This window comes from Halichoerus grypus, unplaced genomic scaffold (assembly GCF_964656455.1).
Source record: "Halichoerus grypus unplaced genomic scaffold, mHalGry1.hap1.1 HAP1_SCAFFOLD_106, whole genome shotgun sequence".
Classification (NCBI taxonomy): domain Eukaryota; kingdom Metazoa; phylum Chordata; class Mammalia; order Carnivora; family Phocidae; genus Halichoerus; species Halichoerus grypus.
In genome coordinates, this window is record NW_027555035.1 from 1 (window position 1) to 27,678 (window position 27,678).

Here is a 27,678-nt window from a genome sequence, read left to right on the forward strand (position 1 = left end):
TAATCTGTAGAGAGATAGGTAACTACAATCCCATTTGTTTTTCCTAGTAATTTGATAGCATTTTCCCCTCCTCAAAGGCAGGGAGTGTGCAGTTGTGAAGGGTGTCTGCTCTTCCCTTTCTAGGTTATCACTGGGATTTCCTCTTACCTCTCCCCAGTCTTGCCCTTGACCCAAGTGTGTCCGGGGTCTACTTCGGTGATCATTGTACCTGTGGCTTTTCTGTGAGTAATCAGATCAAAGTAGATTCCCCTTCCTTCAGATGGAGCAAAAGTCCCATAGTCTGTATTTGATGGAGGAAGTGCTTTCAAAAAGAAACAGCCATGGGCTTCATTGGGATTGATTGCTGAGTCCCTTGTGCGACCCGTGGCAATCTTTTCAGCAGCAGCGTCTCCAAAGTGGTTTTATTAAGCACCTAATTGCCGTTGATCGTTCATTGCTTCTCTGCTGCGGTAAGCCGAACATCGGCAACACCTTCATCACAAGCCATTATCATATTGTTGATAGCTACTATGTGAAGGCTGTGGTCACTGAATTGGAACCTGCCTCTTAGATCTCAGGAGAATGGAGTTTATAGCTGTCATCGTAAGAGGGTTTTCAACAGTATTTGGGGGACCTGTCACTGAAAAGTGTTTTTGCTCTAGTGGCCATGCTTTAGGGCTGCAGATTAATGGGTGTGTTCAGAGACCGCGCTGCCTTGACCATCACTTTCCTCTGCAAGACGAATCAATGTCCCATGTGCACCAGGAATACACACACTAGGTAGACCATAATGACTTCACACAGAACTCCCTCGGGAAAGGCTCTGTTGTTTAATGAATGTGGCTTTCAGCAATACTTGTTTTAAGAAGGCTCTTAGGACCATGGTGTTTGTTCTTGCCAAGACAGAGGGCTGTGGAGGTCCATTTTTTCCAGCTAATTCTGAAGCTTTCACCAAATCCTCTAGCGGGTTTTGAAATTCCCTCTGCACTGCGAAGCATTCGGAAAAACAGAATGATCTCCTTGGAATGGTGCCACCGGGGTAGACAGGCTAGGCGAGGCCTGAGAGTCTACCAAGGACTCTTGGATCAGGTCATCATGGGAATATGCGCCTCTCTGAGTGTCTTCTGTTAGTGGAGTCATTAGTTTAATCAAATCCTAATTGTTCTAACAGTAACACCTAACATCTCCCGAACCTTTCTTCTATGCCCTGTACTTTATACGTTGTGTCAGCCCAGGTCCTCTGGGAAGCAGGTGACAAGACAGAATTGGGGAAAGCCTCAAAGCACGATGCTGATCTGAATCTTAGAGGGTAAGGATGGAAGGGAAGGCAGGATTGGATGACACCTTCGACGTGCAGGGCAGTTCTGAAAAAGTCTTCACGACACCCCCAAGAGAGCCCCAGGGCAAAGACTGCCCTGCCCATCAGAGGAGACCAAACTGGACAGGAATGGCCTGGCTCTGGTTTCCCCACACTCGAATGGGCTGGGAGCTGCCGGGAAGAGCCGATCCTGGGGCAGCAGCTGCGGGAGGCCAGCAGGCTCCAGAGCAGTGCTGGCGGCCAGCCGGCTCTGGAAGAGAAATGTGAAGGGTGCACCCCGGCTACAGGCAAAGATGCATATTTCGTTCAGTTCTTGCAAGTTGTCCCTTTGGTGCATGTATTCTAGTTGAACTGCATCAAACTGGATTTGAACTGGCTGGAATTCCAACAAGGGAGAAGATGAGAGTTGGGGGGGGGAGGGTGCAAGAGAAAGGAAGAAAGTGTACGTTAGTGATTTCAGGCCAGTTCTGCCTGACATTTGAACCAAAAAGTGGGTGCCCCGGATGGAGAAAGGGCTGAGGGCTATAAATCCAGAGTCCCCCACTGCCTCTCAGGGCCCGTGTGTCTCTCAGATTGAGAACCTCTTGGTGCTTTGAATTCTTGCCCTAGATTTAGAGTAGTTAAAGCTACGTGTTCTTCATAGAATGCAGTTCCTAAGTGCAAGTCAACTCTTTCATTTGATGCTTAAAAAGAAATAGCATAATTTGTCTGTAATTGGTTACTGTATTAAGCACTGACTTTAAAACTCAGGTCCCTTGAAAGATGAGACTGTTGTGAAATCCTCACATTGCACAAGAAGAAACTGAGGCTCAGTGAGGGGAATGCAGCTAGCAAGTAGCAGGGTTGCAGATCTGACACATGTTTTAGCCACTCCTTTATACAGCCTTCTGGTGCAACCTTTTAATTATAGCAGTTATAATCTCTCCTCCGTGACGACTGGGTAAACACACTAGGTACGAGGGAAGAGCTTAGGGGCTACCGCATTGTCTGGCCCTGTTCTCCTGAACAGAACTGCTGAGCTATGCATGCAGCAAAATTTATACTGGTTCTAGGAACAGTGCTGAGTTATGAAAATTGAAACAAAAAAAGAACCTGTCTCTCACATCCATTATAGGATACAGAATTCTCTCCTCCTACTGTCTTTTTGTTTGTTTGATTTAATAGAAGATGCCAGAACTCTTAAGTCCAAACTGTAGGGCTGATTTAACTGTGGGTTTGCATGATCTGAGCTAATTGATTTGACTTCATGCATGGAGGAAACAGTTTTTGTCTGGTATTGGCCTCAGAGTTCATCGGTTCTAAGAAGCAGTCAGCCCCACCATTTAACATCTCTCCATCAGCACCCTCCCTGGCCCGTGTCCCAGGCTATAAAGCAGCCCACCTTGCTGAGGTGTTAGAGAAACCCAGCGGTTTCACGTGTCACTCCTTCCAGGTAACAGGCCGTCTGTAGACCCAGTGCGTGTTGCTGAAAGGAGTCACTTTGATGGGACACTTTCCACTGTGGGCCCTATTCCAGCCCTCATTTCCATCATGGTTATTCTGCCTTCCCTCTCCACTATTTCTTGTCCAGGCTAAAACATAGCTCACTGCCAGCCAGACAAGGGACGAGCAAACCTTGCTCTGGGACATAGCATTGTGGGCCTTGTAGGAGACCTTAGTCCCTAAATCTTTTAAATTAGAGCCACTCTTGTATTGAAGATCGCACCTACACTTTTCGCCCCAATCCCAAAGAATGGAGGAAAAAGAAGGAAGGCGATAGGGTGGATAAAGAAAAAGCAGAACTGAGCGGGAGTGCACAGAGTCTGTGCGCTCGTTTCCATGTGGAGGGTGGGAGCCTCCGCAGGCCTCTACCACCTCCATGTTGGCGGCTGAACAGAGGTCCACAGCAGCTGGGGAAGGAAGGGGACAGCAAGCAGCTGCACTGGGCTCTTCTGTGCTACTCCTGGAGCTGGGGGTGAGTGTGGTGGAGTGGTGTATGCTGGTTTTGCAAAGCTGGTAAGCGTAGTTGGAATGGCACCTTTGGGGCTTTTCTCTCCAACAAACCCCTCCCCCTTTCACCAGCACCAAGTCGTGTGTCCACAGCTATCAGCTGAGCTAACGTACCCTGACCATACAGGGCATAAACGAGTCTGCAAAGAATAGGAAGATCCTCCCAAATGGCCCCTGCAAACAAATGGCCCATCCCACTATTCTGTGATTCAGTTATACAGAGAAATTTAATTTTATTTTCTGAATATTTTATTCATCTGGAAAGAGAAAGTGAATATCATTTCATGGTGTCTAGTCTAGGAAGAAAAGAGTGTGACACATCTGGGACATTGTTGGAGATACTGTCCTTTCTATATGGGTCCATATCATACCAGAGAAAACAACAATCATTCTTAATAAAACAGAGCCAGCCTTGCAGCTTGTCAGGTGCCATGCTAAGTCCTTTTCGTGCCTCATCCCTCCCTCCCATTTTATACTCGCAAGCACTTTACGGAGTTAACATCTTCCGTCCCACTTTACAAAGAGGAAAGTGCAACACAGAAAGAAAGAATAATTAATTTGACCTAGGTCACCCAGTCCATTGACAGAGCTGGAATTTAAACCAGCAAATACTCTTTGTCAATGAGGAGACTTTTGGGGTGAGCGTAGAACTCTATGTAGAAGTTTCGTAAAGGAAAGGAAAAGAAGATGCTTGGGACCTAAGGGACAGCTCCAAAATGTGTGAGAACGTGACCGGATGATTTAAAATCATGTTGAAAACACAGGACCAAGTTTTCCACGTACTCTTTGGGATTCATGTAGGAATAAAGCTAGAACTGGAGTCAGAAATAGTAACGTACAATAAAGAAGAGTATATCACAAGGGTTACCTTTTGGAACATGAACCGATAAACGTTCTTTAAATGGCAGGACTCTCCTCCCTACTATTGGGCATGTGGCGTGAAAAGAGATAAATAGTTCATCAAGAGCAAGTGAGCTTTTGGGAGGGCGAGGGTGGGTTGGGGGCAGCTCCCGGCACACTGCTACGACTCGAGAAACAGATCACAGCAAAGGTACCGGCCTCCCCAGATCCTGAAAAATTCATTGCCCAAGTTCCTGGGTGGGCATCGTGATGCCACTCCCAGCAGCCCTGCTTTCTTTTCTCCTGTCTCCATCCTTTACATTTCCAAACTGTGATGCGAAATGTCTTAAGAGTTCTGTATTGGATTCCTATGAATGTCTTTGAACCCCAGAAGCGACCCTGCGGATACTGATGTGCTGCAAACCTGGGCACTAATAAGAGACAGCTGCAGGGAGAAGGTTTTAATAATGTAGAGTAAACAAGGCATTAGCAGTGAAATGTGGACACATTGACAGTCACGTTTCGGTGACTCCGAATTCAGTGACAGAGGCGTTTGGTGTTACAGGAGCCTGGGGGCTTGCTTGCAGTTTGAGTTTTGCAGATGTGGCTCTGTGTTCCCATCATGACACACACTCTGAGAACTTTTTTCCTTGACAGAAGGCGACCATTGGTGGGGAGATAGGAGTGAAGACGTCAGCTTCCTGATTTCAGGGCAGCCTCCATGAAGGTGCCACCCGCTCTGTCCTGTGGCTTTGTACTGAACGGCACCCTCTGTCTTCCTATGAATTATGAATGCAAATAAGCAAGGGCTTGCCTTCTAATGAGATCGAAGTGAGATGTGAAAGTCCATCTGAGTGTGTAGAAAATGGATAAGGTCACCTTGATGTTTGGTTTCTGTAACTTAGTGACATTTTGCAGGATGCAGTGGCTATAGTTCGAAGGAGAGTGGACAGTAGCTCAGTAAAGCAACTTGCGGGAAAGAACGTGGGTGGGTTGTTGCTTGGATCATACATTTATACATCACGTAGCTGAGGGTTCTAGGCACTGGGTGGAAGGTAGTGAAAAACAGAAACAATGCCACCTTCATGGACATCTCACCCAGTCTCCTGTATTTACAGAGTACCCATAGACTGTCAACTCCCAAATGTGTGTCTTCCATTCTTCAGTTCTGTCTCCAGATTCACATCCCCAGTCTGCCTGGGAGTGGGGGTAGGTGTCATGTGGACTTCTAATAGACATCCTCAACTAAGCATATCCAAAAGTGAACAAATAGACCCCAGCCCCAGTCCAAATCAGCTCCTCCTGAGTCAACATTGACTCTTGCATGTCCTTTCACTTACGTTCCACTTCCAATCCATAAGCAAAACCTATTGACTCGATGTTTAGAAGATGATCACTACTTAACACCTCTACTCCTACTGCCAGAGCCACCATCGCCTCCCCAGTGTAAGATTGCAGTAGCTTCTAACTGACCTCCCAGTAACCCTCCCCCCATACCTCACTCAAACAAAAAGGCACAAGTCTGTTCAAAATGGCCTTGCGGCATCCCATCATCACCCATGGAAGAACCCCTCCCTTCGGTCACTGTGAGAATCACCCTCGCCCACCCCACTCTAGTCATATTAGCCTCCTTCCTGTTTCTGGAACATGCCAGGCATGTTCCTGCCATTGAAAGCCTGGAATGCCCTCCCCTCCAGATACATAAATCATTTTGCTCCCTCTCTACCTTCAAGTCTGTGCTTACATGCCGTCATATTGGGGAGGACTCATTCTGAGATAAAATGGCCCTTGCTGGTCTGAGAAGTCCTTGTGTCCTTTCCCTGCTTTATTTTCCTCCATAAACCTTATCACTATTGACCTACCACTGTTTATTTTTTGCTTACTCATTTATGGTCTGTCTCCCCCCTACTAGAATGTAAGCCAGTCGGGCAAAGATTCTGTTTGTATCACTGCTGTATTCCCAGCACCTTGAACAGTGTTTAGCACAGAGCAAACACTGAGCAGATATTGTGGAGTAAATGGATGAATGAATGCCTTCAGTGGACAAGCTAGTGGTAGAGGTAGCCAATAAGTCAGGACACAAACAGCTAGAGCAATGAGGAAAGGAAGAAGTTGAAGTGATGGAGGAAATGGGCTTTTTTGGGGGGGGACACCTACTAAGAGGGGATTCAGGAAGTTTCTAGAAGAGGGCTTCTCAGCTGTGACCTGAAGGATGGAAACAGCCAGCCCTTTGATGTAAAGAAACAGAGTTGGGAGAGGAGTGTTTCAGAGAGGGGGAAGGGTGTATAGGAAGGCGCAGGTCATGAGAGGGCTTGGCAAGTTTGAGAAATTGCATAGTAAGCAAGAAGATCGATGTGGTTGGAGAGGTCAGGCCAGCAGTAGCTACATCATGGTCTTGTAAGGAGAATGGATTTTATTTTAAGTGCAGGGCAATCCACTGAAGGGCAATTGAAATCAAGTGTTAAAATGAATCTACGGCAGTAGAAATCAGAACAACAGTGGCAGTGAAAGGGGGGATTGGCTGAAAGGGGGTCTGAGGGTAATTTCAGGGATGATAAAGGTGTTCTTTATCTTGTTGGGAGTGGTGGCTACATGGGTATTGTACACGGAAGATCTGGGCATTTCACTGCATGCAAATTTTACCTCAATAAAAATAATACATCATCAACAATGTCATCGAGGCAAGAAGAACTACCAAAGACACTGCACCAGAATTGTGATATTCATACATATATGGTGACACTTGTAAGTCAGCCTGTATCGAGGCTGTTTCTTTGGCTCCTTGTAGCCCATGCATGACTTTCCAGCTTCAAGGAGGTCCTGGGTACACTCAGATGAGGTGTCTCAGGGAAAAAAGGGAGTCCAGAATGACTGAGCATGAGTGGGGAGAAGGGTTCTGTATGGTTTGTTCTCAGCCTGTGGGACGACTCTGACAAGACAGGTCCAAGAGGTAAAAGAAATCAGCCCCTTCACACCCTCACACCCAATGACATAGGGACCCTTGAGTAGGAGGATGTGCCCAAGGGTCTGAGTGAGATGAAGCTTAGCTGAGCTCCCCTCTGTGGCTGGAGCTCTAATGGGTGGTTATGTCCACTTTGTCCATACATTTATGGATCTTTGCTTGGAATTGTTCCACAGAGGTGTCGGGCCTGGCAGCACACCATGTAGGTGCCCATTCCCACTCATCCTGTGTGTCCTTCAGCCCCAGGAAACTTAAACACTTCATAGCTGTGCAACTGTTTACGTCTGGGTTGCTAACTGTCCAGCCTTCTGTGGTTTGCCTTTGGGAGTCAGCATAGCCCACCTGCCAGGAGAGTGCTGAGGGTGCTAGATGTAGGTAGATGGTTGGGTTTTCACCACCTCAAGGTCTGGGAGCAGGAAGCAGAAGAAGAACTCTCTGGGACGTTCTTGAGAATGTCTAAAGGTAGATGTGCAATCGCTAAGGGCTATTGGTGCTCAAGCTGAGCCCTCATCCCAACGTAAGGTCTTCTGGTAGCCAGTTGCCATTCATTCATTCATTCATTCATTCACAATTCATTCCAAGAAGGGCACAGTATTGTGAACTGGTTACCATTTTACTGATATCACTGCTAGATCTCTTTATCCATATGTATATTCAGCTTCAAAGAGAAGACATTCGCGGGGTCGGGGGGAGCGGGGGAGAGTGGAGGAGTGAAAGACACAGTGTCTTTACGTCTATGCCTTGCCTCTCTTTGGCTCCTTCCTCTGCAATCTCTTCTTCATCCAGATGAAGGTCAAATGTCCTTAGACTTTGGACAACAAGCCTCGTGGGACTAGGCTTCTCTGTGAGTGGGTTCTCATTGCTTTGTTCCCTCAGGGGAATAATAAGTGACTGTCAGCGACAGCTTGAGAAACGAAACTGCTTCAGAAAGAGATTTCTTCAACTGCATTATCCATTCCAACAATTTGAGCAGAAAGTTAAGCTGCGTTCACTCCAAGAAACTGAACATATTGGTTGTGTACCAAATAAACGTTTTTGAGCCTTTTGTTTAACAAACACATATTACAGTTAATATGTGCCAGGCATGGAGCAATGTACTTTACAGATGCTAACATTTATTCCTCCTAACAACCCATTTTACAGATGGGGAAATGAAGGTGTGAATAGGTTAAGTAATTTGCTCAAGGCACATGACTGGCAAATGGCAAGGCCAGATTTAAACTCAGGTAGGCTTGTTCCAGGGCCCATGCTCTTAACCACTAGGCTGTGCCCCTCTGCCTTGGTCCATTATGTCAGAACCTCAGCTTTGCGTCAGTGGCCAGCCTCCCCTCATGATTTGGATACATCCTAAATCCTATTCGTTCCAGCCAATCTGGCCATCACACTCCACTTGCTAGGGACTGGTTTAAGATGAATATGCAATCAATTCTGGCCAAAAAGTGTGAGGAGAGGGGTCTGAGAGTGCATGGAAAGGAACATATTGGGGCTCTTTGTTTAAGCTGGTTTATGTAGGTTTTTGGTTACTTATAGCTGAAACTGTCCTAAGTGATATAGATGATAAATTAAGATTCTTTTTCTTTTTTTAGCAGGAATATTGATGTAGAAATATGGTCGTGTCATTTTTGGATTATATTTTCAAAACAGCTTCTTGTCAACTTTCAAATAAAAGTTTGAATTCCAAGGAACAAACCAATGCTTGTGATATCACAAATGACAGTATTTAGGGCTTGCCTCTAAGAAGTTAACAATGAAAATGTAGGATGCTGCATAGTTCTGGTTTGGTATAAACCTTGTAACTACATTTTGACTACCCTGGTCTGTTACTGAGTATCCATGTTCAGATGTTATTGAGAATTTGGTCCATTGAGTCTATCAGAGTATGAGACTCCAACAAAATAATGCTCATAGAAAGTCTTCTTCCTGGATTGGAAAACTGCCCTACACCACTGAATTCTTTCTCTCTCTTTTTTTTAAGTTAAAGTTTAGTTAGGTAGCATACAGTGCAATATTGGTTTCAGGAGTAGAATTCAGTGATTCATCACTTACAACACTCAGTGCTCATCACAAGCACGTTCTTTAATACCAATCACCTGCCTAGCCCATCCCCCACCCACCTCCCTCCATCAACCCTCAGTTTGTTCTCTATCCTTAAGAGTTTCTTATAGTTTGTTTCCCTCTCTTCTTTTTTTCTTTTCCCCATTCCCATATGTTCATCTATTTTCTTTCTTAAATTCCACATATGAGTGAGATCATATGGTACTTGTCTTTCTCTGACTTATCTCACTTAGCATGATATACTCTAGCTCCATCCACATCATTGCAAATGGCAAGATTTCATTCTTTTTGATGGCTGAGTAGTATTCCATTTTATATATATACCACATCTCCTTTATCCATTCATAAGTCAATGGATGTTTGGGCTCTCTCCATAGTTTGGCTGTTGTTGATAATGCTGCTATAAACATTGGGGTAGATGTACCTCTTCGAATCTGTATTTTTGTATCCTTGAGTAAATACCTAGTAGTACAGTTGCTGGATCATAAGGTAGATCTATTTTTAACTTTTTGAGGAACCTCCATACTGTTCTCCAGAGTGGCTGCACTAGTTTGCATTCCCACCAACAGTGCTAGTGGGTTCCCCTTTCTCTGCATCCTCACCAACACCTGTTGTTTCTTGTGTTGTTGATTTTAGCCATTCTGACAGATGTGAGGTGGTATCTCATTGTGGTTTTGATTTGTATTTCCCTGATGATGAGTGATGTTGAGCATCTTTTCCTGTGTTTGTTAGCCATCTGGATGCCTTCATTGGAAAAGTATCTATTCGTGTCTTCTGCCCATTTCTTAACTGGATTATTTGTTTTTTGGGTGCTGAGTTTGATAAGTTCTTTATAGATTCTGGAGACCAACCCTTTATCAGGTATGTCATTTGCAAATATCTTCTCCCATTCTGTAGGTTGTCTTTTAGTTTTGTTGATTGTTTCCTTCACTGTGCAGAATCTTTTTATCTTGATGAGCTCCCAATAGTTCATTTTTGCTTTTGTCTCCCTTGCCTCCGGCGATGTGTCTAGCAAGAAGTTGCTATGGCTGAGGTCAAAGAGGTTTATACCTGTGTTCTCTAGGATTTTGTCTCACATTTAGGTCTTTCATCCATTTTGAATTTATTTTTGTGTATGGTGTAAGAAAATGGTCCAGTTTCATTCTTCTGCATGTTGCTGTCCAGTTTTCCCAACACCATTTGTTGAAGGGACTTTTTCCATTGGATATTCTTTCCTGCTTTGTCAAAGATTAGTTGACCACATTGTCGTGGGTCCATTTCTGGGCTCTCTATTCTGTTCCCTTGATCTATGTGTCTGTTTTGTGCCAGTACCATACTGTCTTGATGATTACAGCTTTGTAATAGAGCTTGAAGTCCAGAATCATGACGCCTCCAGTTTTGTTTTTCTTTTTCAGGATTGCTTTGGCTATTTGGGGTCTTTTGTGGTTCCATAAAATTTTAGGATTGTTTGTTCTAGCTCTGTGAAAAACTGCTGGTGGTATTTTGATAGGGATTGCACTAAATGTTTGGATCGCTTTTGGATAGTACAGACATTTTAACAATGTCTGTTCTTCCAATCCATGAGCATGGAATGCTTTTCCATTTCTTTGTGTCCTCTTAAATTTCCTTCATAAGTGTTCTATACTTTTCAGAGTACAGCTATTTTACTTCTTTAGTTAGGTTTATTCTTAGGTATCTTATTGGGTTTGGTGCAATTGCAAATGGGATAAACTTGTTTTCTTTTTCTGCTACTTTGTTATTGTTATATAGAAATGCAACAGATTTCTGAACATTGATTTCATATTGTCCAACTTTGCTGAATTCATGTATGAGTTCTAGCAGTTTTTTGGTGGAGCCTTTGTCTGCAAATACTGACAGTTTGACTTCTTCCTTGCTGACTTGGATGCCTTTTATTTCTTTTTGTTGTCTGATTGCTGTGGCTAGGACTTCCAGTACTATGTTAAATAGTAATGGTGAGAGTGGACATCTTTGTCTTGTTTCTGACCATAAGGGAAAGGCTCTCCGTTTTCCCATTGAGGATGATATTAGCTGTGAGTCTTTTGTCTATGGCCTTTATGATATTCAGGTATGTTCCATCTATCCCTACTTTGTTGAGGGTTTTTATCAAGAATGGATGCTATATTTTGTCAAATGCTTTTTCTGCATCTATTAACAGGATTATATGGTTCTTATCCTTTCTTTTATTAATGTGTACACCACTGAATTCTTTATGGTTGGGAGATTTTTATGTTTTTCAGGAGTCAGAATTCTCTAATTATACCAATAGTAAGTTGACTAGGGAAACAACAGAAGTGGTTGGCTATTATAGGTGGTTGGGTTTTGTTTTTTTTTTTTTACGGCCCAGAGAAAGGCTTCAGAATGTTAAAAAAAGTGTTAACTCAAAGCTAACATTTTTTTTTTTTTAAAGATTTTATTTATTTATTTGACAGAGAGAGAGATAGCGAGAGCAGGAACACAAGCAGGGGGAGTGGGAGAGGGAGAAGCAGGCTTCCCGCCGAGCAGGGAGCCCGATGTGGGACTCGATCCCAGGACCCTGGGATCATGACCTGAGCCGAAGGCAGACGCTTAACGACTGAGCCACCCAGGCGCCCCAAAGCTAACATTTAATTGAACTTTTGATTTCCAGTGTATGCAAGATCCAAAATATTCAAGTATCTGACACAGAAGACCTCAATGATAAATGTGATTCTTTTGAGTTTTGTCACTCTCTAATTCATGAACATATCTAGTACTATACACACCAAAGTTCTTCACATATTTCTCGAATGAAAACAAGAGTAAGGGGGGAGATTTTGCTATTGTTTCAAACATATATTATGTATAAAGTATCTAATGTATTAATATCTATGGTTTTAATATAAGTTCTATAGTTAACCCCCCCCCCCACACACACACACACAGACACACATGACATACACATCCCACTATTTTAAATGTAAAGCTGAGCAAGGAAAAGGCATCATGTTCTGGAAGCCATGCAGGGAAGGAGAGATGTCTTAGTCTTAATACTTAAATAGTCCTTAGTGGAAATCATCTTGATTTTTTCATGAAGATGACTTCAGAGTTGTGAAATATATCCACATTGTAGTCAATTAAAAGTATATAAACTCAGGGCACCTGGGTGGCTCAGTCGTTAGGCGTCTGCCTTTGGCTCAGGTCATGATCCCAGGGTCCTAGGATCAAGCCCCGCATCGGGCTCCCTGCTCCGCGGGAAGCCTGCTTCTCCCTCTCCCACTCCCCCTGCTTGTGTTCCCTCTCTCAGTGTGTCTCTCTCTGTCAAATAAATAAAATCTTTTAAAAAAAAGTCTATAAACTCATATCTATAATATCTTGCAACAAATATTATGATGCCAAGTGATTCCATGTCAGCACAGTGGGGGTTTTGCCCTCCAGACGGTATTTGGAAATGTCTGATGACATGTTTAATTGTCACAACTTGGATGAGGGAGAATACTAATAGTGGTCCAGGGATACTGCTAAACATCCTATAATGCACATGACAGTACCCCACCCAAAGAATTACCCAGCCTAACACGTTACTAGTGCTGAAGTTGAAAAGTCTTGAGTTAACAAAATAGGGGCTTATGGAAATTCTTCCCAGCTTAAAGTAACACTTACACTAATTGAATAAATGAGAATCTTCCTAGTACAATCCTCATGGCAGGCTCATTAAAGTAGACTATCACCAATCATTCATATTGGCTAAAGTTTGCTCTTGGAATTGTGGTCCACGGGCCAGCAACATCAGCTGCTGTTGAGACCTTGTTAAAATGCAGAATCTCAGCCCTATTCCAGACCTGCTGAATCAGATTCTGCATTCTTAGCCAGATCCCTGGATGAGTCCTGCACACAGTGAAATTTGAGAATCACTGGGTGAGAGGACTACGTATCTACACCTCACCTCCAAAGCTGATCTGTGACTAGAAACAGGCCAAGAGCTCCACTTCTTAGAAATATGAAACAAGATTGGAAAGCCTCCCTCTCACAGGTGTGAGGTAGAAATTACCCCATGCAAGAGTTTCCTGTTAACTGTTTCCATTGCTCCTTTTAAGCTTTTCTCCACAGGTCAGCAATTAGGAGAGTGAAGTGGTAACTAGTTTACTGTGGTGATCACTTTGTAATGTATATAAATGTTGAATCACTATGTTGTACACCTGAAACTAATATAATATTGTATGTCAACTACACTTCCATTTAAAAAAAGGAGATTGAGAAATTCATCGAAGCACACTGAATTTTAATATTCAAATTAACACAGGCTATGATACAGATCTGCTTTCACCAAATGTGACTTACTGATTCCAAAAATACTTTTCCAGTTTCATCCTAAAATCCCTTTGGGTATCTGTGACCTATGTTTGCGAGGCTAACGTATAAAAATCCTTTCAGTTAACCTCTGCAGAGAAAAAAGCAAAAGCATGCTCCATCCTTTTTTTAGAAGTTGCTCCAGAATCTAAAGTTTCCTGATTCTACTGTGAAGTAGCAGGATGTAAGTAACTACATGTAAATCTCTGCTAGTTAAAATGCTAGTGCTTGCTAAATGTTTTAAGGAGAGTGATTTGAGGGCAGTGGTGGGAAAGTAGCATTATTTTTTAATATCAAAGAAAGAACTAAGGGCATGTTTTAATTGAAAAATTAATTAGGCATTTTAGAGCTGAGGATACTAAAGCAATCTTTCCTCCAATGAGAGGAATTTATGTATAATAGAATAGAGGTTCTCACAGTAGAAAATTTTTACTTGAACAAAAGAGTAAAGACAGGTAGCTTGCAGAAGTTTCAGTACTAATTCAGTAAAGACACTAGGGATCCTAGAGTGTATAGAACAGGAAGCTCTGTTAATGTATTTATCCACGTGAGGATTTCCAAAGAACGTTCCTGGGACTTCTATAGAATGAACTGGGTTTCACGGGCAATTAGGTTTGGGAAACACAATGTTAAACAAGGTTTTAGATCTTTACTAGAAGGCCTTTCAGAGCTTTCAATATGTTCATGAAGGTTATGAATCTCCAAGATACCATAGACCACGTTGCCAAGACATATTTTCATAGATTCCTTTTAAAAAGTTCTTTGGCACATACTTGGTAAATGTCAGTACATGTTGTTTAGTAAAACAACATGTTGTTTAGTAGCAGCAGGTATGCTTTCTATAAATTGCGTTGATGAGGTATAGTTTCGTTGAGGCCAAGGTAGATAAATCTGTGACCCAGAGAGTAAAGGTCCAATTCCTTATGGGTCATAGGCTCTGTAGGACAAATAACGTGGGGCCTGTAAGAATGTGGAATTGGGAAGGATAGTGAACCAGCCCCAGGAAGGACCAACCACGAAGCAAGGAAAGCCTGAGAGACTAATGAGTAGAAAGCTAAATTTGGAATGAGAAATTCTACACCTGACACTTACGTGCTCCACAGGAGGCTTTTATTCCTCAGTAGTTGTGCATCCCACAGTGCCTAGTGGTGTGTACCCTGCCGTGGTCACAGGGAAGGAGAACTTGGAGCAAGGCTTCAGCCCACAGTGGGCTCATCTTCTGAAAGCACATTCATCATTTTGGGACATTTGGAAGGTAGCAACAGGAAGTTTCCCAGAAGACTCATGAGAGGGATTTCACCAAAGGAAGTTCTGGTTTGCGGGTAGCCTGTAAGGTCCTATCTGTCTCTGGGGTCAGCTCAGAAGGAGTCAGAGAATAGCCTTATGATAGAACATCTGAGAGCCAAAAAAAAAAAAAAAAATGACAGCAGCAGAAGATGCACCGTCAGGTGGCTCAGAAGGAAGCTCTGCAAATAAAAGCCTCTGAAAGAATTGAATGGGGGAAATGCATTCAAAGTTTGCACAGGATTGAGAACTCTGAATTTAAGTAAAACCTGCATGGTGAGGTAGAAACAGGAGTATTCTGTTTGTTGTCTTGGTGTGGCTTTTCTTTCATCAACATATTCAAAAAAGGTTTATTGATTGCTACCTGTGTGCCCAGCTCTGAGCTAATAATTACTCAGTGGGCATGGTCCTGTGCTCACGGAGCTCACAATAACTAACAAAACATTAATTTTGTCTTTGGATAAGTGAATCAAAAGAAACAGAGCACTGCAATAGGGTTCACTAAAGCAGTGGTGGAAATGTAATTTAGATAGGTGCTCAGTGAACTTCTGAGCCGGTGGTGACAGAACGTCGAGATCTGAAGGATGAGGAAGATAGTCACTTAAATATGAGGCCAGAGCATTCTCAGCCAATGAGAAAGGCCCCAAGGTGCAAAAGATCCTGATGTGTTTGAAGAAAAGCGAGCAGTGTGGCTGGAGCATAGTGAACAGGAGAGAAGGTGGGAAGAGGTGAGGTTGGAAAGATCAAGAGGAGCTGGATCACACGGGGTGTGGCAAGCCATGACAGGATTTCCTTCTGCATACAGGACTGTATTCCATGCACAGCAACAAAGCAGTGGCTCTTGTGAGGGAAATGGATTCATGCGATGCCACAGCAGAGCAGAGAAGTAAGGAAGTTGTCGGGTGGTCCAGGCGAGAGATGATGGTGGCTCGAGCTACGGTAGCTGTTGGATTTTCATTTGTTTACTTTTAATGTGTGGCTCTTTCTCTTTTAATAGAAAAGCAGGGCTTTTGTCCTGGTTTCCCAGTTTGGCTTCTGCGATCCCACCAGCCAGCTGATGGTGGAGAACGTGCATTGCAGGGGAAATAATGGGGGAATTTACTGCTGAAAGAGGATGGTCTGGGATGCCCTGGGACAGAAGATCATCCCTCCTAGCCTCTGCTCATGCACTCTCTTATCTCCCATCTATGGAAATGGATTATCTGTCCCCAAAAGGTGGGCTAAGCCTGCATCTGTCTCCCTCATCTTTGTATACATTTGGCGCATAACTAGTATTCAGTAAATGTTTCCTGAACAGAATAAACTGGGTAATGGAGTGACACCTTTCTGTGTGTGTGAACTAAATCTTTCACCATAACTAGCTCTAAGATGAGGAGATAGCCTGGATTATTTAGTCAGACAGAACTTGCTGATAATTAAGTGAGAATCTATGCAGTGTGATTTTTACAGCTCTGTAAAGATACCACCTGATTTTCTCCTTTGACATTCTTGCTTTCTGCTGACTAAACTTTTGCTATTAGAAATTCATTCCTCTGATATGAGGTTGTATCCCTTATCGAAACACAAATATCCTGAGATAACACACGAGCCTGATCAAGCGTCTTGGGCTTTCGTGGATCTACCGTATCTTTTCTTGAGAGAAAGCAAATTTTTGTGAGAGGAGGATGAAACAAAGTAGGAAGGAGCTCCTTGTGGAGAAAATGCACTCCTTGGGATGGGTGGGAACATGAAGTAAAGGGTGAGAACAGAGAAAAGAGGACAGTTTCTAAATGTTCACAATCTTTGGCTCAATAATTCCACTAACCTAAAGAAATAATATTACACATGGGGCCAAGATTTATGTACGAAGATAGTCACTGCAATAGTACTTACAACAAAAAAAGTGGAAGCAACCAGATGGCCAGTGATGGGGGCATGGATAAAGAAATGCAATATGTCTATACAGCACAAGATTATGCTGCTATTCAAATTATGTTTCTGAAGAATTCTTAATAGCATGGGATGAAAGTCCAAACAAAAATGCATGGGTGTCTGTGCATTCCATGTATACCATACATCTACAGTATAATTTCAAATATCTGAAAGATCTATGTAGAAAAGACTGACTAGATATGGGTGTATATTTTTGTGAGTGTTGCGTCAGTAGTGATGGGTTTCTTTGGGGGTATTTATTTTCTTTTGATAATTTTCTATTCTTTTCCAGAATAAAACATAAATATGAATTATTAGAGGACGTATTATTTTTAATATCTCTATGTAAACATTGTTTCAAAGGCAAGGTTGCCCCGGATGTCATAGCTTTCTCTGTGGCCGTTGAGCAGGTGTCGCTAGGTCTCACGTACATTACAGATCCCACTGACCTTTTCAGAACAGCTACCTTTTCCCCTGAGGAGCAATTTCGAATTCACTGGCCAAACTGCTGCATCTGTTTCTGGAAAAAATCTGGGTGTTTGACTGAACTTGAATCTGTGGGACAGTTTTTCAGAACTGAGTCTTACCTGATGTTCCTCATTCCTCAAAGGCCCGTTCCTGTTAGAGAAGAGTTGGTGGTTCTGGGGGAAGGAGGCTTGAAGAGTGTCTAAATTCATCAGCAAAAGAGCCATAATGTCATCTTCACAGCATTTGAAATTTGGCTTTCTGGCACTTGACTGAAATGAGCGCAGGCTGGTGGCACTGTAATTTGGCTTCTATCTGGATGTGGTTGCTCTCTTAGGCCACTTAGCTCTGGCAGAGATCAACTTAAATTGTGAAACAGTGAGGAAATGCACAGGTTCCAGTCAACAGCATAATCCCCACATTGTACCAGGCATAATATGCTCCTGCAAGGTGTTTTCCATGACTGAACTTCTTGCCAAAGTGCAAACGCGGCGCAGAATAGCGGGAAACATCTTTAAAAAGGCATGGTATTCATTTCCATTTTTCCTCCTTTCTCCTGGGGGTGGATATATTTCTACTGGGGTCTTTTATGTTCAACTGAATGGTAATTTCTGCAACACAAGGAATGAGTTTATTGCTAAATTAAGTTGCAACACAGTAAAACAAGCTCTTTAACTCCTTTCCGAAATTACTTGATGTAAAAAAAAAAAGGAGAACCTGATCTTTGTAATGAGTTGTCTCTTTTTCAAAATACAGAAAGTTTCATTTAAATGTTAAAAAAGTACAGTTGGCATCTTATCTAATTCTGTGGCTTATTAGTCTATTAATGTCATTTATTTTGATCACCAAGTTGTTCCAGATTTAACCAGTAGAAAAAAATACATATGGGGAGATAGAGCTGTATGTAGGTAATCAGGGGAGATTTTGCCCCTCGGGAGACATTTGGCGCTGCCTGATGACATGTTTGATTTCCACATCCCAGGGTTGGATGTGGCAATCCACGGGGGGATGATGGGAGTGTTTTATTGGCGTCTAGTGGGTTGAAGCCAAGAATGCTGCTGAGTGTCCTGTAATATACTCAGAATTATCTGGCCCAAAACGTCAATGGCACCAAGGTAGAGAAACCTTGGTGTGTATAAATAGATGGGGGAATGAGCATGTAAACATGGCACACTGACATCAAGGTGAAGGGTATATGGGCATTTTGTACGGCTTCTGCAACTTTCCTGTAAGTCTAATGTTATTTCAAAATTTTAAAAAGTGTTCAGTGGGTACAGTTGGAGTTTGGGTCTTAATGCCCTAATTAATCTGCATCTTAGAGACAGAAAGTGACTTGTCGTTTTTGGGAATGTAAGTTGAGCTCAGTCATTGTCCATGATCTCTGGGGCCCCAGTCTTCAGGGCGAGAAGGGAAATGGGCAGAGCTCATGGCCCATGACTGTGTTTGCTTACTCCACCAAGGGAATGCACAACCTTCTTGTTGAGGCCGTATTTAGACAGAGAACTGATGTTTTGCTTCAAGTTCTCTTAGAACCTGGAGTTGGAAGCCATTGATAAAGAACCCACCCCTCCGCACCCAGCCCCTCTGTAGCTGCATTGTGTCCCCAGGCTGCATTATATTGCATATATATATATATATATATATATATATATATCAGCAAAGAATTATTTTTGAGTTTTTTTCATGAGTTTGCACCCCTGGTTCCTCCAGTAATATTGTGAAGCTCTGTTTGGGTTTGGAGCCCTGCCTTCTACTATGTTTGTATACTGTAGTGACTAAGAAGAATTCAAGCTCTGGAGAACACCACCTGTTCCACCTCTTACTAGTTGCATGAACCTAGTCACATTATGGAGCCTATCTGTGCCTCAGTTTTCTCAACGGTTAAATGGGGAGAAAAATAGCACCATTAGTTGAGTTTAAATGAATTAATACATGTAAGCTGGTGGAACAATGGCACATATTAAGACTTCAGTAAAAGTTAGTATTCATTCATTCAATTGTATTAGAATTATTTCTGCCCTCCCCACAAGGGTTCCCTGTCCTCTGTGTTAGGAAGATACAACTGATATGTCCCAGCCATCCAGATGCCTCCTACAGCCTGACTCTGTTTCTTGCCATTTCTGTTTCTTTGACTCAACTCAAATAGTTATTGGGAATCTCCATGTTCTGTGGCAGGCACACTAATTGGGACTTTTTAATCTTTTATGTCTCTGTTCTTTTCCCATCCCATCCTGTTCTATCCAACTCTCTTCTTCCACCCACTGGGTATTTCCAACAAGCCATACCCTCTACTAAAGCCTTTTTATTATTTCATTTGTTTTTCATAAGAGCCCAGTGTGAGATAGAGGACATTATTCTCATTTTACAATGAAGGAAAATGACATTTGGAGAGGTTAACCAACTTGACTGAGGCCACAGAATTAAGAAGTAGTATGCTTTTTCTTCTACTTTCCCAATAAGGATGTACTTTGAGCAGGGAGAACCCTGCTGTCCAACTAGGGTTAGACTATGATCTAAAGAGTCAATGCCATTCTTCTGTTTTACTTCCTTGCCAATCACTGAGGCTGGAAGAGACCTGCACAGGTGAGCATTTAGCATTTGCCATGCTCCCAGGGCCATGCTAGGTGCTGGAGACATAAATACATGAAACACTTGGTCAATGATCTCAGTTTATTTAGGGTCTCAGTTATCTTTTACTGAGTAACAAAACGCTCCAAAACTTAATGGCTTAAAACAGTGATTTATTGTCTCTCATGATTCTCTAGGTAGGTTGCCTGGACCCACTAGACAGTTCTTCTGTTCCATGTGATGTTGTTTAAAGTCACTCATGTGGCTGCATTTAGCTGGGAGCCTGGCTTGGGGGGTCCAAGATGGCCTCATGCATATGTCTGACAATTGACGCTGGCTGTTGGTTGGGGGCCTCTGTTTCCCTCCACATGGCCTCTCATGCTGCAGGGCGTCTCACCATGGTGTCTCTCCAGTAGAAGAGCCTGGACTTCTTCACATGGTTGTTGGCTTCCAAGATAATAAAAATGGAAGCTCCATGGCCTCTTAAGGCCTAGTAATAAAAGCCACAGAACATCACTTCTGCCACATTCTGAGGCCCAGAGCAAGTCACAGGGCCAGCTTAAGGGATGGGGAAAGAGAGTCTAACTTTTGATGTGAGGCATGGCATAGGAACAAAGGGATGGGAAGGATTGTTGTAGCCATATTGGAAAACAATCCACGCAGTCACTGTCCATCTAATTCTTTGCTGATGAGCTGGGTTTTAGAGCTGGAAGGCCCCTTAACCATCAGCCGATTCAACCCCCTACTTTCACAGATGCAGAAATTAAGACCTAGGAAATCAAGCCACCTGGACCAGGCCAGCACACTTAGTGGAGGAGCAAGCGGGGCTTGCCAGGTTGGTGTCGTCAGCTGTGTGTGCCAATGTGTGCTTTGCTTGTCCTCCAGCAGAGGATGTCTCTGCTGGGTTCCTCTTTGAATCAAGGCTGTCCCTGCTAAGTTTGGAGACTACAGGGGGTGTAGAAGAAGGAAGGGATCTGTTTTTCCCTCTTCTGAATCTCCCTCCCTCCCTATTCCTGGGCTGGACACCAGGGTCTTTAGTTAGTGCTTTGACCTCATTGACCAGCATTGACCAGACGTACTTTCTTCATCATTGCCTGTTCTATACATCGGAACATGAAATGATGCTGGGTTTCACCACATGCATAAAAAGTGGCTGCCCAAACCCTACCAGATGTTATATTATGAAACAACACATTTATGTAATGTGTTATTATACCACAGTACATTTTTCTAAAATTCACAATTACTTCAGTATGAAATGTGTTGCTTGTTTTGAAATGGAGCAGGTGAGCCACAAATTATTGATTTCCCTCAGTGTACCCACAAACCTGAAAATAATTAAGTGGTTCCATTTTCTCGGATCATTATGATGCTACTGTGGATATTTCCAGCCTCCTGGATAGAGGACGGGTATTTATTTTGTAATAAAGACAATATTTGTTGCCAAATATAGTTCTGGGATCCCCCCAGCTCTCATGAGGGTATCTGACTCTTACTGAGGGTTAAGGTAAATAAAAAGTGCAATTCTTAGATTTATGACCCCTTGAAGACCATACATTTCCAAAGAAGAACTGGTAGAGACACTCCCTAGGAAAAAAATATTCATTTGATTTTTGATATATTGAATAGATTATAGATTGAATAAAACCCTTTTCCCCATTCTAAGTAGCATTTACTATTTTGTAAATTAAATAAGTAATATTTGTTTATTATAGAAAATTTAGAAAAGACATAAGTACACAAAGGAGAAAATAAAGATCATCCATAATCTTACCTTATAGTCAAAACCACTATTAACATTTTCAGTGTATGTTCTTCCCATCAGAGAGATAGAGGAATAGATCTATAGATTGATAGAGATGGAAGGAGTGAGATATAGCTATACATATAGATATAGGTATTTTTCTCTTAAAAAATTGGATCATACTACACCAAGATAAAAAGCTTTTGCACAGTGAAAGAAACCATCAACAAAACAAAAAGGCAGTCTACTGAACAGGAGAAGATCTTTGCAGATATATCTGAGAAGGGGTTAATATCCAAAATATATAAAGAAATTATACAACTCAATACCAAAAAAACCAAACAATCCAATTTAAAAATGGGCAGAGGATTGGAGAGACAGTTTTCCAAAAAAGACATACAATGGCCAACGTGAAAAGATGCTCAACATCACTAATCACCAGAGAAATGCAGATCAAAACCACAATGAGATATTACTTTATACCTGTCAGAACAGCTAAAATAAAAAACACAAGAAATAACAAATATTGGTGAGGATATGGAGAAAAAGGAATCCTCATGCACTGTTGGTGGGAATGCAAATTGGTACAACCACTGTGAAAACAGTATGGAGGTTCCTCAAAAAATTGAAAACAGAATTACCATGAGATTCAGTAATTCCACTACTGGGTATTTACCCAAAGAAAACAAAAACATTGAAAAGATATATGCACCCTTATGTTTATTGCAGCATTGCTTACAATAGCCAAGATATGGAAGCAGCCCAAATGTCCATCAATAGACAGATGGATAAAGAAGATGTGGTGTATATATATATATATATATATATATATATATACACTATATAATAGAATATATATATATAATAGAATATATATATAATAGAATATATATATAATAGAATATTACTCAACCATGAAAAAGAAGGAAATCTTGCCATTTGCAACAACATGGATGGCCCTAGAGGATATTATGCTAACTGAGAAAAAGATAAAGTCAGAAAAAGACAAATACCACATGATTTCACTCATATGTGGAATTTAAGAAACAAAACAAACGAGCAAACAGAAAAAAAAGACAAAAAACTGCTCTTAAGTACAGAAAACACACTGGTGGTTGTCAGAAGGGAGGTGGGTGGGGGGGTGGATGAAATAGGTGATGGGGATTAAGATTACACTTACCTTGATGAGCACTGAGTCATGTATGGAAATGTTGAATCATTGTTAGTACACCTGAGACTAATATAACACAGTATGTTAATTATACTTCAATTGCAAAAAAATTTTTAATGGGATCGTACTGTCAAATAATTTTGCCACCAGATTTTTTTGTTTTGTTTTGCCTAAATGTGGCAAGACATTTTTTATGTCAATAAATATTCTTCTGTCATACATGGAAGTAAATTCCTCTTGTTTTGACAGGACAGTGATATTGAAGCACTGGTCGGGTGTTTGGAAAATGTCCTGGGTTGCACCTCTCTAGGTAAGTTGCTTCAGATTCCAAAATGTAGTGCTGCTACCTGCTGATTCTAATGGAATATCTGAGGAGTAGAAAGCTTGGGAGGAATCTTTTCTTTTTAAGATTTTATTTATTTGACAGAGGGAGCATAAGCAGGGGGAGCAGCAGAGGGAGAAGGAGAAGCAGGGAGCCCAATGCGGGACTCAATTCCAGGACCCTGGGATCATGACCTGAGCTGAAGGCAGACGCTTAACCGACTGAGCCACCCAGGCACCCCACTTGGAAGGAATCTTACAGATATTTCAGTCTAACCTCTTCATTTTATACAGGAGGAAACTGAGGCCAACAGAAGTTGGAAGTCTGGCCCGGGGCCAGGCAACTCAAAGTTTATTACTGTAAGTGACTGGCAGTCTCCAAGGATGAAATGGTTGGAATTCAGTGGTCCATTGTGATCAAATGGTGGCCTGGCAGCGCATAATAGTAGACTTTCCAGGTTCCCCAGAAGAGGAATCTCCTATCTCACTCTTCTGTAGAAACAGATGGCATTCAGTCAAGTTGCAAGGACCATCACTCTGAAGGTCAGCCAGTCACTGGAAGCGATTTGGTCTGAAAAACAAAGCTGAAATTTCTTTAGCATTGTCCGTCTCAATAAATGGGACAGCTGTGCTTTTACTATTTCTTAGTTTCTCCTTCTTTTTCTTCAATCTGAAAAAGCCCAACTGTGGAAACTTCTAGCAGTAGACAATAAATTGTCACACCTGACATGGGTAGAAGGACAGAGGATATACCTACAGGTCCTGGGTGAAACAGGCTGAGATTTTTTTCTTTGAAATTTGACTTCGGGTTTTTAAAGTTTTTAACTGCATGACCAAAAGCAATCTCCTCACAGGGAATGGCAGAAATAAAGATCAAGTGCTCAAGTGTGCAAACATTCACCACTATTTTATTAGGAGATTTATGCACAGTTTATATCCTTTCCGTTGCTTATTTCACGTCTCTGTGTACGAAGCCTCGGTCATAAACATAGCTCCTGGGTTTTTTCTCCTGATCATCGCCCTACAATCTGTTCCACTGCACATCAGTAACACTTACTGGGTACATTTAACTCCCAAGTATGGATTTGAAGACCAGGAAGGCCTTCCTTTCGCCAAGTCATTTTTCTTCTCCAGACCTTGGATTACATCAGTAAGGTTCAGACGGGGTTCCTTGGGGACCTCCAGGAGCCGACAAGGCTCTGAGCAGCTAGAGAACAGAAACACAGCTCATCTGTGTTTCTCCAGAGTCTGACACAGTGTCTGGTGCAGAGGAGGCCCTTAACAGATATTTTTAAATATTTTTAAGAGAAATGAGATGCACACCCTGCTCCTTTACCAGCTTCAACCAAAATAGTTTCACTCTTTTATCTGTTTTATAAATTAGACTTATACATAGGGCTGTGTCTTGAAAAAGATAGATTCCACTGCAAAAAAAGAAACTAACACTGGATTGGAGAGATGATATCTAAATTCCCTTTTAGACTGTATGCTTTTATAAAAATGAGCAATAGAAACATAGAATAAAAAAATGCATTTATCTCTGCCTGGAGCTCCCCTCAAATGACAGAAAGGGGACAAAGCTGTATAAACTTACAGGACAAAGAGAACAGAAGAGATGGGAGCAGGTGGGAGCTGTTAGCTCATTTGAGAAGCTAGGAAGCAGATGGATGCATGGTGAGCAATTTAGAAGACAGACAAGGTGAAAGCTACATGCCTAAGATGTGTTCAGGTAAGGAGAGCAGCTAAGGGGCAGGCTAGCGGACTCTGAGATGGCGGGGCTCGTGCTTTTGAAATATCTGTCTGGGGAGGTACTCACAGTGGGACCCTCATCCCAGATGAGAATATTACTTTCAGAACTCTGGGCTTCCAGCATTACACAGAAGCCATGAAGAAATCTCCTTGTGCAGTGTTATAGGGATGAGACCGCTTGGGGGCTAGTACCTGTTTTGCTCTAACTACATTTTGCGGGGAGATTCACAGATACCGGAATCACTGTGGCATTAATATATGTCAGAACATTAACAGGATCCGAGGGACAATGTAAACTAAAATGTGTCAGAGTATAAGCCTTGTAACTTAGAAATGAAACCTCTGTGGATTGAGTGAGGCTTTACTTACATTCAGCATCAGCCTATGCATTTTGGAAATGTCCGATTGCTTATGGAGCAGTTAAGCTGTTAAGTATCTCCCACAAATATTTTCAAGAGCTTCTCTGAACCCTCAACAAGAGAGGAAAAACAACAGGTGCAAATGTCCTTTCTGGTTATTCAGACCGCACAAATTTTAACTTTGCAGCCCTGAAAACATTGTGTGCAGTGGTTTGACCCCAACCCAACCCCAGATTTAGTTTTATTTCTATTTAAAACAGGGGTAGTGATATTTTCCCTGCCTGTATCAATAGGGAGTAGAGAGAATGAATGAGTTAGCATTTGTGTAGCTTCAAGAGATCCTGAATTCAAAGGGACCCTTTTGAATTCCAAGTTGAGTATATTAGTTTCCTCTATACATCCAGGTCATTTTTTTTTTTAAGATTTTATTTATTTATTTGACACAGAGAGAGACAGCGAGAGAGGGAACATGAGCAGGGGGAGTGGGAGAGGGAGAAGCAGGCCTCCCGCTGAGCAGGGAGCCCGATGCGGGGCTCGGTCCCAGGACACTGGGATCATGACCCGAGCCGAAGGCAGACGCTTAACGACTGAGCCACCCAGGTGCCCCCATCCAGGTCATTTTAAAGCCTTTAGATCAGTGGTTCTCCCACTTGAACATGCATCAGAATCACTTAGAGGGCTTATAAAAATGCAGGTCTGGTGCGTGGCCAACAATTTGTATTTCTAACAAGTTCCTAAGCAGTGCTGATGTTTCAGGTCCAGGCCACATTTTGAGAACCATAGCTTTAAAGTCCTTAAGCTCTGAAATTCTTACTGTGCACCCCACACCAATTTATAGTCCAAACAAAATATTTCTAAAGTATAAAATAAAAATTTTATTTATTAAAATTATAATTTACCTCTAAGCTAAACTGAAAATAGCTCCTTTCTACACTTTTCCCCCTTTATGTGATGCTGTCTGTGTGCTGGGCTATTTGGCACCGTATACAGGAGTTACTGAGCTTCCCTGGAAGCAGTAGTGTATTTTTGCCTCATCCTCAGCATCTGCATCAGACATTTAGGGAGGTCTGGTGGGCTCAAGGCACTGTATGAGGTTTCAGATGTTGAGACATATTTGGAACATGGTCTCAATCACCAGGTAGGGTCCCGGACAAACCAGGCACAGCTTTGTAACAATACCAGAGAGCACCACTAGGTGCTTCTTTCACACATTGAGTTTGTTGTCCCAAATGGAGGCACCTCATTTCTGAAGCCCTAAATCCCCCCTGAAATTTCCCATGGCATATAAGACACAAGGCCAGTCATGAACAGGATGTTGAGTGATCCCTGGTGGAATTAAGAGAGGGAGGGAGAGAAGAAATTAAAAAGAGAGCAGAAAAGGCCAGAAATCAGGGCCTGGGGGAAATAGCCAAGAATGTAGGCCATTTCACCAAGGGCAGATACATTAAAACATGAAATTTCCATGGTTTAAATGTGTATCCTGCCTTTCTCCCCCTCCCCCGTTCCTTTCTTCCCTACAAATGTTTATGAAGCATGTACAATAAGCCAGATATTACAGAAAATGACGTCCCTGTCTTAATGAGCCCCCAGTGTAGTCAGGGAGGCTGATAATTACAGGGCACCGTGATGAGGACTACACATACTGTGAACAAGGAAAGTGGAAGACAAGGGTCCACTATGGGGATGCAGCTTGGGGAGGGCTTCACAGAGGGTGAGGTTTGTAATTTCTTGTGTCAGTGAGGGCAGTACAAGATCTTTTTTTTTTTTTTTTTAAGATTTACTTATTTGTTTTAGAGTGAGTGAGCGAGAGAGAGAGAATGGGAGGAGGGGCAGAGGGAGAGAGAGAATCTCAAGCAGACTCCTCGCTGAGCTCAGAGCCCAGCTTGGGGCTTGATCCCAGGACCCTGAGATCATGACCTGAGCCGAAATCAAGAGTCAGAAGCTTAACTGACTGAGCCACCCAGGCACCCCAGGGCAGTACAAGATCTTATTCACTGTAGTATTCTCAGAGTCTAACATACAGCTTGGCACACAGTATTTTTTCAATAATCATTTGATGAATGAGTAGAAAGATGAATAGAGTTGACAAGAGGTTGGAGGGGGGTCGTATTCTCTAGAAAGGATCAAACAGCATGAAAGCTCAGAGGTAGGAAACAACTGGGTATATTCATGGAACTATCAAGAAGTTTGGTATTACTGGAATAAGGTGTGAGAAAGGGATCAGCAAACCTGGCTATGTAGGGCTAAACCCATGAATAATCTTGTATGCCAGGTTAAAGAGCTTGAATTTTATCCTGTGGATTAGGATACCACTGGTTTTTAAGCATGGTCAGAAAAGATTACCTTTAACAAACGATAAGGAGGTAGCTTTGAAAGGAGTGACTTGAGATGGGGAACTAGTTATGGGCTCTCATTACACAGACAATAGGTAGTATTACTATAATAACTGTTCAGGCCCATCACTATTCAGTAAGGACAGAAGATGCCCTCTCACTTCCTTTTCTTTGAACTTAGAAAAGAAAATTCTGTCTCCATATTTCATAGTGACCAGATTATGAATCAAGGCAACATACGAAATTTAACATTTTTAAATGTTTATGAAATTGGCTGTACTTCTAGAGAGAGAAGTCATCAGCAGAATGATATGAGTCCTTGGCA

General features: G+C 42.3%; 1 protein-coding gene across 1 annotated transcript in view; it reads left to right on the forward strand.

Annotated features, from left to right (window-relative positions):
- Positions 1-20,432: 20,432 nt before the first annotated feature.
- The window catches only part of LOC144380720 (serine/threonine-protein kinase Nek11-like), a 68,975-nt gene continuing 61,729 nt past the window's right edge, over positions 20,433-27,678 (forward strand). The window contains exons 1-2 of the mRNA XM_078065551.1: positions 20,433-20,511; positions 22,841-22,901. The gene's annotated coding sequence lies outside the window, so the exon portion shown is untranslated. The remainder of the gene's footprint in view (positions 20,512-22,840; positions 22,902-27,678) is intronic.